A 16,207-nucleotide genomic window follows, 5' to 3' on the forward strand; every position below is an offset into this window, starting at 1 on the left:
TTGAGGAAATGGTCCTGCGGTGTAATGACGTCATTTGGTAGCTGATATTATTATGACTAGACACCAAATGGCTCCTCTGCGTTCACCTACATTGGGAGTAAACGGCTGGAATTGTGTTGTCAACGAGAACCGAGAACTAGCATGACAGAGTCGACACTAGATCAATATCAATTAAGGGGCAGCGAAACTGGTCGGAAAGAGAATTATTTCAGAATATATTTTTTTTCTTTTTGCGGTTGAATCGCTTCGCTATTAACGCGATGGAGAGGCCAATATCTTGGCGTACTGCAAAAAGGATAAAAAGGGGAATAAAGTAACTTGTATGGCAGGTCGGTTGCAAGATGCAGAAATCTGTGCGGGGCGTGGGCGTGGGCGAACCGGTCTAGACGAGATGAACTTTAAGGACCCAGCTAAATAAAATAAAAGATCGCACCGCGACGGAGGCCAGCCCTCGTACTGCGCAATATTTGCCGCAACTTAATATCGCCAATGGGACATAGAAGCGGCCGAGATAAAGGCTTGTAGAGTCCTTCGCATACATAAGAGATCTTGTACCGAGTAATCCGCGCTGGATCACTCTCTTAAGCCTTAAAATAAAATTGCAAAAATAGCTTTCTTACGTGACTCTAACTTTGTTCCTTTAATAAAATTGCACAAGCTTAAGGCAATTTAATGCGATTTTCTAAAAGCATCATAGTTCATTGTGCTGCTAACTCCCAGTAGAAAACCTCTAATTTACCTTTAGTGGACACAATTGCAAGAAAACACTAGAGGGCGTCGCGTTGGATTAGATTAGTGCTGATAAGATTAGTAGCGTCGCAGCGTGTCGCGGGGCCCGACCGCAGCCTCCGCCATGTGAATCTGCTAATTGCCAGCTCATCTACACTGCAGTAACTACCTACCTACTTCACAAGCAGTTGCTCCTGCCGCTTTCATTAATCAATCTTTGTGAAAACTGCAGCGGCGGTCTCGTAAAGATGTGGTGAGCGTTCCTCAGGTCCATCACCGTTCACCGGAGACGTAAGAGGACCGTGCCTAAGCACTTCATGAATATTTATCGCCGCAAGGCGCGAGCTGGAGTTTCGCGGGCTGGACTCGGGCGGGGCTGCACCCTAATGCAATGATTCATATTCGGTTTGCGGGCGAGTTGAACGTCTTCCATTATTGTCATTCATCGGAGGAAGTGGGCGGCGAGGGGCGGCGCGGGTGCCGCCGGCGCCCCCCGCGCGACTCTCAGTCGCTCGCCGACACTCTCGCCGCTAACACGCGAGAGACGCGATGTACGTCGCCTACGCTTGACTCATTCAGTCGTTCGCGTTCCGTGTGTGAGTGCCCTCCGTGATCCGAAGCCGGAGTTTCCGAGCCGCGTGTGCAGCCTCCAGGTAGTGCTTGCGGTCGGGCCGAGTGCCCGCCAGGAGCCAGCGATTGTGGTGCCAGTGTCTCGCGCGCCGGAGCCGACGGCTCAGCTGACCGCCGCGGCACATCGCGAGCGCACGGTGAGTGCGATCGATCACTGCATGCACGCGCTACACCACTTATGTGTGTCTATTTCGAGTCGCTGCGAAACTCGGCCCTCGATCGCATGTACGCATTTCGCAGATCACCAATGGCTGGCATGGGTCGACGATTTCGCTTAGAAATTGCGACCATTTTTCAAGTGTCGAACGCGCGGTAGCGGCCGTGTTGATAAACAGTGTCGGCTTACTGTGAGGATGAGCTATGGAACGGCTCGCTTGTCTGTTTGTGGATTGTTCCATGTTATGACTCGATTCAGTGGGCTTCGAGAATTTGTGGACATTATTGACATGGCGCAGGATTGGTTTGTCGGCTGGCTACGCCAGTACAGGATATGCAATCAGTTGGGTCAGTGACAGGCGGCCGTACTTCATCCACGGCGATCGTTAGCCGCCGCCAGCTGACTTCCCGTCGCGTTGCATTCGCGCTCGCAAAATACATGTTTGGCTCCGTCCAATACCTAAGTCTCGTATAAAAAATATAAGAAACTATACCTACATATCATTGGTATTACTGCCACATTGCAAATATACAGTCTTAGCAACTGTCAAGTTTTTCTTTGCAAACAAACTTAAAGCTGCATTCATACAAGCTTTGTGTCTCATGTCATGAAGCTCGTCTATTGTAACAATACAAGATTTACCTATTATAAAACTTTGAATAACCATAAGTATTCAATAAACACTAAATTAGATTTGAATTGTATTGGTTTGTGTTCTCAATTCTGCGACTTGCACGCTTTGCGAATGAGAGTGACACACTGTCCAGCTAATTGAAATTAAATTACTCGAAGACAGAATTTAATCGGTTAATCTCCTTTCTCAACAACATTACGAATGTTAAGTTAATTATATTTTCTTTAGGTATATTTATCATTTTCATACGGATACAAATCAAATTCACAGAGACATCCCTCAAAAGGATAATAGCCGACTGGGCTTATTGGTATTGAGGTTCATAAACTATGTACGTCATAGCCACAAACGTAACCCAGCCCTTACTTAATGGATATTTAACACATAAATGTTGCTTTCCATCAATTCTTATGTGCAACTGCATAGTCTAGCGTCCGACAGAAACATGTATATTTTGCCAGAACTAAAACTTGAAACGTCCGAAACTAATAAGATCCTTGCGGGGTGAGGCGGGCGCGCACGGTGCTGCCATTGGTCGTTTCAAATAATGGCGCGCCTTTATGATTAGCAGTAGGGATGGGAATGGGACATGTCTATTATAGACAATGGTACCGGTACCAGTACTGTGGTGAATTTGTTTTGCAACAAATTATAATATTATAATTAAATTATAATAAGGCCTAGTTACCCTTCGGGTTGGAAGGTCAGATGGCAGTCGCTTTCATAAAACTAGTGCCTACGCCAAATCTTGGTAGTAGTTTCCAAAGCGGACCCCAGGCTCCCATGAGCCGTGGCGAATGCCGATGCCGGTATAACGCAAGGAGGATGATAATTGTGATAGCATCTCAATAAAAATCATTCTAGTAACTAATAACTAAACTGTGCATTTTTACTTACGTTTACTAAGTTAAATAACCAACTAAATATTCTAAACTAATCAATGAACTAAATACCACTACAGACTCTACAGATTCTAGATAATTATTCACTATTACAAATCTGCTTTCTTTTATATTTCATAAAATGGTAGCACATGGTACGAACGGCAGTACGAAGTTCCCGCAACAGACATAAACTAACATGGCCCCATGCCTAGTCGTTTACGTGAAAGGGATAGCATATCACATTGTTAACTCGGTAAAGAGGGATGGAGGCGCCTCGGCGCCGCTCAGCACAACCATATTGACCAGTATAAATGAACTCCGCGGACAATAAACAATATTCAACAAAATAATTAATTTGACTTAACTGTGGAATGTTGTTCCATCTTTTTTACATGTAGAAGTGTTAGAAGACTTGCCACACCACTTTATGCTGTAAGAGACCATTGTTTGCAACCAAAATTGATTATTTAAGATTTTTTCCCGAGCGGACACGGACACTGTTAGCGGGTCGTATACTTGGGCGCTACTGATCGGTGTCGCACGCGTTCAAACTTTTATAAACCTGATTTGTCGTATGCTTGGTGACCGCGAGTCGCCCTGTAAGGGCCATCTTGTTGTATTGATCTGTGCTAATAAGATACGGTTCCTGTATCATATTTTTTTGTTAAAAGTTCACCTGCACGGGTAGCATGGTCATTCGATAGACGATAAAATATCAGGCCGTCCCTATCGCACTAATAGTAAGTGCGAAAGGGACGGCCAGATGTTTTATCATTTATCGCGCGACCATAATTGCCTGCCTGGACAGGACGTTAATGCACTTAAAGCATACAGGTCCATCTGTGACGGAAAACTTCACACATGTATATAGAGCCCAATGGAGGAAACGAAGGAAGAAGAATCCCAGAAGTGGGATCGTCTAATTAAAAAAAACTGTAATTATTCAATGAGAAGTCAAGCCCTTTCGTAACTTCTGACTTTTCCATTTGTATACATGCCTCCACTTCGTCCACTTATATCTCGGTAGAGCATGAGGAGCGAGATTTTTCTTGACTGTCGGTCGACCCGATTCGAGCTTAATGATGTTAAATATGTGTTGATTCTGGATACGATATGAATCGGATATTATGGTCCTTTGACGATTTTGCTTTAAAATATCATATCCATATCGTATCAAAAGTTAGAATTGTACACATAGTTACGTCTGAGCGAAATACCTACATAATAATACATATACCGACCTACATAAGAGTACCTATGACGGTATTCCAACCCAAAATATGTATACTGGGTCTTCCCCGTATTAACTTTGAGTTAAGATATTTTTACAAAATGTAGGTAACAGAATGTAGGCACTAAATAAAAAATGAAACGGGAGCACAGTAACAGACCTGGCCCCGTAGCCGAATGGCATTTCTCCGACGCCAAACGAAAGCGATACGCCGCTGGCTCTGTCGCGCCAATACGCAAGCGCGATAGAGATAGATATCTACTAGCGCTTCGTTTCGTGAGCGTTTCGTGAGCGTTTGTGCCATTCGGCTAGCCACCCTGTTATCTCTTATCAATCTGCTCTTACGAAGGTCGCTCTGATAAAAGATAAGTTTCAGCGGCACTGCACAGTGGAGACTTTCTCTACACTAAAATAAATGTATGCATCGTTAACTGAGTAATCGTTTAAAATCCGTTCATGGCTTTTTGATAATTTGTGGTCAAAGTTTAGTTAGATACAACTGACACAAGGGCATTTGAAACGTTACGAAACATATATATGTATAAGTCCACATATTTTGACTCAACGAAGAAATAACACGAAATTCCATTGCTGAATTCTAGTATCAATATGAAGTAAGGACATAATGAGCATTCTCGTATTCATCTCGGACCTGTGAAACTGACGTGACACAACAATTTAACACGAGCACAATTTTCACTAGCAATATTCGCATCCTTAATTAAATGGGCAGCAGCGAACTTTGACTACACGCCGTAATGAAGCTGCCAACCGCTGCCTCGTCCTGTGGCATAATCCTTTCAGCAACCCGACCACCATATATTGTTCAATTACTGGGGTAAGGAACTCCAGTGACGGGAGTTTGGTTGCGATAATGGACGGGTACCCAATGACAGTGATTACGTACATATCTAGTTTTTGCTCATCAGAGAATGTTGGGAACTGGGAGAATCTACTAAATTCGTAGTAGGTAACTAATTAGGTATGACCATGGATATAGATTTATTGTTTCCATGCGCGGATCCAGGGGGGGGGTCATGGGGGTCATGACCCCCCTGGAGCCTAGGTTGGCCATACAAATAGACCACGGGACCCCCCCCCCCCCCGAGGTCTGGGCCTTTACCACGTGACCCCCCCTGGGCACGAAGCTGGATCCGCGCTTGATTGTTTCTGCAATTTCGCATAATTTTTGAGGCAGTCTGTCCCGAATTTTTATCACGAAATCCATGTTGTAAAGGATGAAAATTTAGTAATGGTGGTCGACCATACCATATATTGTTCAATTATTGGAATTTAGTTGCGATAATGGACGGGTACCTACCCAATGACAGTGTTGGATTAGATATCTGGTTTTTGCTCATCAGAGGATGTTGGGAGGATAGTATATTTTGACTGAAGATGTGTGAAGATTTTTGTTTGTTACTGAATTTTGGCAGAAGTTTTGAGACATTGTATACTTTTTATCCCGAAATCTATGTTGTAAAAGGTGAAAACTCTAGTAATGGTGGTCGACCATATATTATTCAGTTACTCCAGGAAGGAACTCCAATGACGGGAATTTAGTTGCGATAATGTTGGACGGGTACCCAATGACAGTGTTGGGTTATTAGATATCTGGTTTTTGCTCATCAGAGGATGTGGATGACATAGTAGTAGGTAAAACAGTGATAATGTGAAAATTTTAGCTGTTTTTCAAAGAATATAATAGATGGCACTTGGCAGATTAAAAAATTCTAACATTCGATTATCGTTATCCCGGAATTCATCTTAGAAACGGTAAGATTTCGGTACTTAATCCAAAATTATATGACAGTATTATTAAACACAGCTCTACGAAAACGAAATTTATTTTGAGAGCAAAAACTGGTGATTCATATTTATAGGGTTTAAACACGGAATTACTCCCCGTTAAGTAAACAATAAACATTTCACTAAACAATTAGATACAATTAGGGGCAAAGATCAAATACCTACTCGGCTTTATTGTTTGTTAATACGATGAATTTTCTTATCTAAACGACAAAACACAGATAACGCTAATTGTTATGTAAGTATGATAAAACAGAATACAAATTCTAAAACATTAGCTATGTGTCGGCCAAATATATATCGTTGCTGATAACATGTTTAAATATGCCCACCGATGTTCGGCTAATGGGTCAGCCCATTGTCAGCTGGTTATTCAACATTGAGGAATGCGTACAACGCATTAAGGGCAAATAGACTCCCGTATCTGAGGTACAAAAGAGTATTGACATGGCGAGATAACCGTATCTGAGTGTAAACTTGTGTGGTATCTTGCGGTCGGTTTACACTTATTGTGCCGTTATCGCGGCTAGCGCATTATAATGTCCGATAAGCAAATAAATGGCTATTCTCCGAGCCGGCACTATCAGGTCGCTTACCGCTTTTACTCGACATCCAATACGTACGAGATTCTTCTGTATTTGAATTTAAGTGACGCGATCGACGGACGCGATGGAAAATCAATTTAGCATGCAAATGCAACTGGAATACAAACCTTCCATTGCAATTCCGTTTCTCCCAAATTACTGTAGGTACTCGAGATATGATTGGAGCAGGCGGCCCGACCCGTCTCGCACTAACCGCCGGGTAACGACTAGAGACTTGGCTCGACGTCGACGTTGCTTCCACCCAAGTTTCACGAGTAAACTTGAGTTGTCAACTTAAGCAAGTGCAAACCGCTTCTGAAGTAAACGTACATAATATACATGAGTACCTATGCATCTCGAGTGTCAAAGGCTTTGTGCAGCGGTTGAACATTGGAAGTTTGTCTCGTTAGTTAGATTCATATGTGAGCAAAGTTACTAGACCAGTTCTTCAACTTCAATTAGTATTGAGTGTTTATTTCATTGAACTTTAGTTAAATACTTCAAGTTATATTACACTAGGAGAAAAATGGTAGTTCATAGATATTCATAACGGCCATATCATATCGCATGATTAATAAATGTGGATTTTCTGTCTCGGGAGAATTAGAAGTGGGTGGCGATAGAGAAGAGAAATTGTACTGTACGCATCATGTAGCGTAGGCGTTAGATTGTAGCTTGAATGCAAATTGAAATAGTGTGCAAGCTGCGATGGTGCGCGCGAGTGGCGATGCCGATGGCGCGCCGCGTTCGTTCACTTCGCGCAGGCTATATTTAGTGGCAGCCGAGGTGCAGCGGCGGACGCCGCCCGCCGTCTGACCTACCGCAACCACGCTGTCACAGTTCCGATGCGCTCGCACAGCCTCTCACCCAACTTCACGAGGATGCACCGGCGGGCACGTACGCGCATACCTAACCGCAATTTCAGTTCCGCCTACTCACAAATGTATCCGTTAACTCGACGCACTTTTCGAAATTCAGTGGAAGCACTGAGGCGAAAGATAGCGCATGCAGTCAATCGGAAGATGTAGTCGTAGATGGAACGACTCGTTGAACATTATCCGAAATAATTTTATATTAAGCTTTCGGCCTTTCATAGCGAATAAATCAGTGGGCGCGATAAATGTAACGAGATGATAATGCTCATAAGCAGCAAATTAGAAAAATAAAGAGCGTAATCAATTCGATATTAGTAATTTAAGAGAAACAATTTTTCCCCTCACTAGCTCGGAAACACGTGTTTTGTCCTTTAATACCAGCGGGTAAAAACGCATTTTATCCACTAGTGGGTAAAGTAATTTGACCTTGAATAAAGTCAAATTAACTGCTTTAAAGTTGATAAAAGTAGGTGAATCTAGTAATAAAGATGATTTACCACCTGTGGAACTACTGGAAGCAGTGATAAATGCATTTTTTGCGTTGTAGTTTCCTCGCTATAGTGAGGGGAAAAGTTTTGTGTTACACTCGGGTGCAAATGTATTTTACTTCTCGTGTGTTAAAAACCTCGCAAGTTCAGGATTCTATTCTCGAACCACTCGCTTCGCTCGTGGTTCAACTATAGAATCCTTTCACTTGCTCGTTTTTCAATTCCACACTCGGCGTTAAAATACAACTTTGCCCCCTTGTATAACAAATAACTATTGCTGGGGCCGTTAAATAAAATTAATTCCAACGCTCCGGAGCCTTTATAGACTGGAATTATTACTTTCCGCAAAAGTACGTAATCCTATATTAACCCTAAACCTCTAGATGAAATTCGTGTTTATTTTTACGAGTAATTAATGATGGTGATAATCTATATTTATTCAGATCTACGTACACCACTAATGTATTTAGCTAGAAAGGCAGTGTTGCAAACACGATGAAACATTTAGTAACGCACGCAGGCATTGTAAACATCTGTATTTATAAAAAAATAAATGAGTAATTAAGTAGGTCAGTAACATTTATGTATATTTTGTAACTTTATACATAGATTTCAAATTCTTCGGGAATTTCTGGTAAAAAATCTTTATTCTATTTGAAGCATAAGAACTCTTCCCTTCTGTTCTGGAAACCCATTATTTTGTCAGATACAATAGGCAAAAGAGGCAGTCTTCACATTTGCTCTACAAGTTCCTTCGACTCCTCTGAATACTGCATACGCTCTTACCTATACAACAGTTTAACAGATAAATCTAAATCTGTATGGTGTCCTAAAATGTATACAAGGCAACAGAGTGCGGGAGGCAGCGAGTAAAGTGCTGAGTGTTGTCGCCGGGCCGGGTGCGTCGGCCGCCGGCGCGCCGCGGCGCCGGCTGGGTCAGCCGCCTCTATTACAGCCCAGATTGATCGCTCTGTCGGGGTTCACTGTATCTAGACTTCTAGACTAGGGCTGCCAGACATCTTACTGAACGGTTTTTGATTACGAAGCTAAATCATCGGAGAAGGGCGACGAGCAAGATAACAGTCTATTGTTTCCCATAAAGTTTAAAGTCATAATGTATGATTTGTCCGCATTTTAGTTAGTCTTAATTTGGGTTTTCTCAGAAATGTGTAACCGGATTGCCATAAAACAAAACCTAACCTAATCTTTCAACGAATGTCCTTAATGAAAACCCTGAAAGTTAACGGTTTCACAATTGTAGCTTACGATAATCTGGCAAAAATTACATTACGTACCTATGATCTATGATATGATAGTATAATTTATGTTGTTAAGAATTTAGACTGTTTCACTAAGAATTCTGATATCCATAATTATAACACTAGAAACAAAAATAAGCTTGCCATAAAGAAGTTTCGTGTCCGTAAAGTACAGAAGTCATTTGTTGAGCAATGCATTCATTTTTATAATAAGTTACCTGACACTGCTTTGAGATTACCCCTCCCAGCTCTTAAGAACTACTTAAAAAAATCATTGATGTTAAAGGCTTATTACAGAGTCGAGGACTATTTGACAGACAAACATGCATGGCCCGAACCAGAAACTTCAAAAAACGAATAGCAATTAAAATAATTGTATTATGTGCAGAGGACACAGTTCAGATAAGAAAGCACATCAAATATTTTATATTTTATGTTGTGTAAATTACATATTTAATGACATTGAGATTCATATTATCTTTTTCTTCTGTGACAATTTGATATGTTTTCTCTGAAGAAGAACGACGTATTATTAAGCAATAATATAATTTATTGAAATTAATTTCCATAGAGTACCTAGTCTGTTCATATTCTTTGATGAATACTTTTGCATGTTAAATTGTATCTTGTTATTGAATGCATGTTAATTATAAGATGTAATGTTTTGAAAAGAAGTTGCCCGCCGAGTTTCTTGCCGGTCCCATAGTGGATACTCCCCTCCCAACTGAGGGGGGGCTGAAATCTTCTCGAGGCTGAGGCGTAGGGTTAGAGCCGGCGTAGCTTTATTTGACGTTCATATGCGCATTGTAATATGCCTACTTGAAAAGTAAATATTTCATTTTCATTTTTTTTTCATTATGACTATCAGTAAATTATATTCAATTGAATAAAGGTATCCGTAAGATGGACTTCAGAGGGTTACCTAACTAGTCGATACAACCATACGATCAATAATCGCTATTGATAGAAAAACGGTAAGATGCTATCAAACTAAAGTAATTCAATAAGTCTTTATGTTTATTACGAAACATCAGGCATTTTAATAAAAGTATATTATACTTAGAGCTGAATGCATTTAAGGAAACTTGTTTCTAACAGCCGACATTGATGGCAACCTTAGACTAGAAAGACTTCTTTTATCAACTAGAACTAGTCGATGATTAAAATGTGATATCAGCAAACTGTACCTGGTCTACTGGAACTTAGAGACTTTAAATTGTAAGGACGTTGAAGTCATGAATTAAAATAGGTACTTATAAATACTTGATACTAAACCACAGTCTACAAAAATATGTAAATGAACACCGCTAAATATAAAGTAGATTAATCTTCGGCGATTTCTACAAGGTTTCTGTTAGGTTTTATTCAGTACCAGACCCACGATAATATGTCTTATTATGAATCAGTCTTGTAAATTATGATTATCATGAACGTTAAGATTTATCCATCCTCTCGGTAATAAATGGCTATTAACTGCAACGCAAGGTTTCATTTTAGTCATAATTTCTGAATAATTTTACTGACGTCACTCGTTATTCACGTAACCTTTTATTGCTTCTTATCTGATATTTTATTGCAATCCGCGATAAAATAAGAGGTGCTCCACAAGGCGTGTAGATAAGAATTGTGTGTCGGTTGCCAGGCTGTGCTTTGCTTTCGGCCCTCCGGCTCCGTATCATTGTTATATTACAATGGATTTTAATTAAAGTTGTACTGTAGTTTTTGAAACCGTATTTGTAGTTGTTGCCTCTATTTTTAGGTGCTTTTCCGTATAAACTTTCCTCTTCGCTGCAAAATCTACAGCCGTTGTGCGAGTCATGTTGCCCGACGCTCGCTAAAATAGTTATGAGAATTGAAAGCCCCACTAGTTGCCCACGCTGGCATTCAAATCTGCGCTGGCTTGTATTTTTACTAACCAAGTATTTGAGCAATTTAAAATGCAAATCACATTCCGCTGTTCTGCAAATAGGAATTTTGCCGATTAATGATCGAATTTTGTGTAACAGTCGATGTAGCAGTAACTAATGAGTGATTTTTTGATAACTGACACTGACATTTACTCTTAAAATATAATAGTTCCATTAAAGCCAAACCAAATTTTAGTTAAATTCGTGATAAAATATCTAAAACCAATACCTACTATTTTAGTTTTTTCTCGAATTTATGAGAATATTTTGCTGTCGAATTGGCTCGGTAGTTCAAACAATAGTCTCATTTGCACTTAGTCCATAAAAACGGCAGAGTGCCGCAGTGCTATATCAATACGTACCGGATTCGCTATTCGAATAACGAGTCCATATCGCTGAACAAACCGTGTACACTCTGAATCATAACCGACCGTCACTGAACAGTCATGTCACGTCACACATTAGCTAACGAAGGAAACCCTTCAAGTTCCAAGGTTCACTTGACAATGTGTAATTTAAGTTATTTGTGATGAAGCGTAGGGTTGGCTTTCGCTATCGCCGCCCTCGTCACGCAGCGTGCGGATGTCACTGATAACTCCCAACAATGTCATGTGCGTCGCGTCTTGTTTTCCTTACACAGTAGTGATAACGTGAATAACAATCGCTGTGGCTATTTGCATGTACATATATTTTGCCAGGTACGGGGTTCGCGCGAGTCCTTTTCGATAAGGAAGGTTAATAGCCAAAACAAGTGATATATTCTGTATTGAAATGTTTAATAAATATGACTGCATCTGTGCATACTGCATAGTAAGGGTTAAAGTACCTAAACTATTGAAGGCCGGCTAAGTTTTATATTAGACTTATATTGACCGGGATATAGACCGTGATTACCTTTTTGATTACCTTTTTGTTCAGACCATCGAGTGTGAACGCGATCAGTGGTAACGCTGAAAGTGAACGCAGCCGACGCGCGCGAAGGAGGGTAGATCGCGCGCTGTCTATACAACTTTAACATCCACCCGCCTTCGTCAGTTTTCCGTGATCATGATGCATGCAACTGCGTCGAAATATCGGGAGCTCGACAAAAATCAAAAAGGTAATCACGGTCTATATCCCGGTCAATATAAGTCTAATGAAAATAACCGTGAATCATTCAAAACTCTTAAAGTTTTATATTGTGTCTAAAACGAACAGTGTTTTAAAAAATATGACGCTCTTCGTGCATATGATGTGTTGTGGTACTTGTGGTAGGTACGTTACAAATTTAGCAGCACCTCCTATGTATTTATTATATATAAATATAACCTACGCCCACTTACAGTGTTACTTTAAACATTGTTCAAGATTGTCACACCATAAAATGGAAAAATGGTTACGCTATTCATGAAACAAATCAATACGTGTCGGAGAAGTAATGTTAAACTTCTGAACAATTTTTCATTTTATGGAAGTTATGAGATTTATGTCGTAGCTACCCGGAAGCCGGGACGCAGTCGACCCGGAATTGGCAGTAATTCTTTTGAGAAGTCGCTTAAGAGAATTTCTCCTTATCTTTCATTACGAGAGAGAGAGATATCAAATTTGTTAGATTCAATTCCACGCGCGATGATCGCCCTGAGGCCGGCAAAGTACCGATTACGAAAGTTGAGTTGAAGGACGGATCATTTTGTATTCTGTAATTTATTTCTCCGTAGTATCTTAAAGGCTGATAACGCAAACATTTATAAAACCTTAATTAAACATACATAGTTTGTATTACGTGTTGGCGTCATATTTGTATACGGTGGACTAGATAACTTTTATAAATTGGTAGCAAACAATTATATAATTTAAACAGCGTAAAAACTACTAGGTCAAAACTGCTAAGAGCTATATTTTAATAGGAAAAGCCATTACCGGGCAGCTTTGTCAAATGCTTCCACGATCGCTTATAGGAATCGTAAAGGCAGGAAAGAGGGCATGGGAGGGGTAATGGGCCTCTCCGCGTGTGGCAAAGTCGATAATTGGGCCCATTAGGCGTCGACTGCAGGTGCCCGCCGGCGAATTATTTAGAAGCTTCGCTACTCGCCTTATAGCCTAGCATATTACTTATTTCACCATCCAAACTGCAAAGCGCAAAGCATAACACACTGCCTTAAACAATGCCGCCGAACAAAGTCAAAGCGAAATTAAACCCAAAATGCTGCATGCTTTCCTAGCATAACGTAAGAGAAAGCTGGAAAATCGATCGTGTAAAGCGAATACTTAGCTGAAACATTTCGTGGGAAAAATTGCGTGTACAAAGTAGCCTTTCACGTCGGAACAACGTTTCCAGTAATGATCGCCATTAATAATGGAGACTGACGACCTTCTGGCAAAGCGGGCTTATAAAATTCATGTCAGAAGCGTCCTTAAAGTCCCTCCGTGATTGCCAGTGCCGGGAGGTACCCGAAGTGTTAAGTCACCTGGGATTTTCTCCCAAGTTTCCGTGCCAGCGGGCGCAGCCGAACTGTTAACACTTTTAAGATTTAAAAATTCCCTTTCGTTGACATTTATTGGAAAGAGCTTTGAAACTACTTCTTGTTAAGTTGTTAGATACCTGTCTTCTGCGCTGCGAGCTGCGAGTCTTTAAACTCTTTATGTATGTTTGTTTATATATAAATAACATACGTTCAGACATACACGGCACGGCATACTTTTTAATACCTTAATATAGGATTTTGAAATACTTCAAATGTATAAACTAAAAAATATGTATTTTTTGTTTCAGGTATGTTTCTACTTTTACGTGAAATTTGTGAAACTCAACTCACGTAAGCCAGACAATTTTTTTCTACTTATAAATAAGTGAAATATTGAAGTGTAAGTATACCGGGTGGGATATCAATCATAATTGTAAGAAATCTGGGTTTGATGTCTAGACTAACAAACTTGGAGGGACATATTTTCAAATTTAATGATAAATTATCTTTGAAATTCATTTTATTTCGTTAACAATTGAATTCTAAATGACTTATTCAAATTGTAATCATCACACGTCAGCTTCTTTGTCCTTTATTTACGCAGACAATGGTATGTCCTGGTGGAATCTTCAATTAAATCAGAGGGTTCATAACCTCGCCCGACCCGCACCCGCATCGCTGTCAACCAATCACGGGGCTTAGGTCTCCTGCGCACCCATTCATTTTGGCTATTCAGAACCATGTGTGAGGCTTACTGCGTGAGGCAGTGGCTACAGGATTATGAATTTCCTTGTGCGGCTAATAGAAATGTGAGACTCGGTCACGATATTGACGTAGCCGCGTTGAGAATGTATAAGTTATTTAGTAATTATTCTGTTACCCGATCATTTATAGTACCTATTTCGTTGTAATGGGAATTACTTAGAAGATTCAATAAACTACATAATGGACGTATTATTAGCATTAACTGCTGTAATAATTTATGACTAAGATGTGTTCAATGGGGCATAGAAATGAGGTCATGGTAGATCTATTTCAATATAGACAGGGATAGAAACAAGGAAGCAATAAACGCTTCTGACTCTGCTAGACTGAGTTCAGTCTGGAATCTTTAACAGCAATATTTCTTAGAATCCTTTATGTATCCACAAAACTTGGTTTTCTGTCGTTTCCTTTCATTTCAAAGTCTGGTAGTGGTTCATATTCATATTCATATTTATTTATTGCATCCATGGTGTTATAAGATGTTACAAAGTAGGTGTGCTCATGGACCCTATTAGGGCGTGGCAATATAACTACATTTACATTAAACACTAACACTACACATTTTACTAGGTAAAATAGTACATTACGATACAAGTGCGTAAAAAAGGAAGTTCGAAACGAGTGGCGATAGATTAAAACACGACCGAAGGGAGTGTTTTAAATCGACACGAATTCCGAATTTCCTTTTCGCACGTGTATCGTACCACGTTTTTCAGTACAGGTGAGCCTCCGAAGTTTTGACCTGGCATATAATGAACCACTTCTCGCACTAGTGCGTAAAAAAAACACCATTTGTACTGAAAACAAAACTTAAGTATTAACGCTTCATATAAATAAATAAATAAGTTATTTAATTGTCCATGAACTCTTATCTTGTTAACTTCCCGTAGTATATTGTAGTCGTTTAATTTAGAACCATACGTATCCAACACTTCATTCTGCATGTCATGGCTGCTTGGGTTATACTCTAGCGTTATTACTGGCAAAGGGAAAAGCGCTCATATTTCGAGACTAGATATCCTCGTGTGCTTATCGTTTTATAACAAAAATACAAAAGAAATGTGCGTGTCCTTATTATCCTAAGGAACCTGTTCGCATTTGGCACGTGCCAAGAGGTTAACGTCTCTCTTTGCACTTCAAGCGATATATCTAACTGCCTGATAGATCAATGCTATTGTGTATTTAAATGAATGCGCATTTTTATATTAAACTAGCTTTTGCCTGATGCTTTGCTAGCGTTATTTATTATTTATTTAGGTTTGCCAACAGGTGTAATACAAAGATACTTATACATTAAAATTACTTTAAATTCTAAAATTGCAAAATGCTCCATACAAACTCCATCCCCCATTTTAGGGAAGTGGGGAGTTAGAAAGAAATAAAAAGTAGCCTATATCACTCCCCATTCCTTCAACTATTTCCACTTAAAAAATCTCGTCAATTCATCGCTCCGTTTTGCCGCGAAAGACGGACAAAGAAACAGACACACAGTTTCCCATTTTTAATATTAGTATGGATTGAGAGCTGGTGTCGATTTTTTCTATAAGGAAAACTTAAGCGTTAGGAATCATCTAAATATATATTACAAACTAAGACCTGTGGCCCATTCCTGAAAGCTAAAAGTTCCACGCGGAAATCTTTATAATGCTTATCATAATTAGACAGAATGTCTTGTAATTTGTTACTCGTAGCTTTGAGAAATAGGCCACTGATATTAAATATATACCTTCACAGTCGTGTAAAAAGGGTAACTCATAAAAAAGTCAATGAATATGATATCTATACATATACTTAACACAAAAAAAAAATCA

The 16,207-nt window shown here is 39.9% G+C and overlaps 1 protein-coding gene across 1 annotated transcript in view; it reads left to right on the plus strand.

Moving 5' to 3' along the window:
• Nucleotides 1-908: 908 nt before the first annotated feature.
• The window catches only part of LOC125230221 (protein alan shepard), a 171,160-nt gene continuing 155,861 nt past the window's right edge, over nucleotides 909-16,207 (plus strand). The window contains 1 exon segment of the mRNA XM_048135310.1: nucleotides 909-1,496. The gene's annotated coding sequence lies outside the window, so the exon portion shown is untranslated.

This window comes from Leguminivora glycinivorella, chromosome 10, assembly GCF_023078275.1.
Source record: "Leguminivora glycinivorella isolate SPB_JAAS2020 chromosome 10, LegGlyc_1.1, whole genome shotgun sequence".
Taxonomy (NCBI): Eukaryota; Metazoa; Arthropoda; class Insecta; order Lepidoptera; family Tortricidae; genus Leguminivora; species Leguminivora glycinivorella.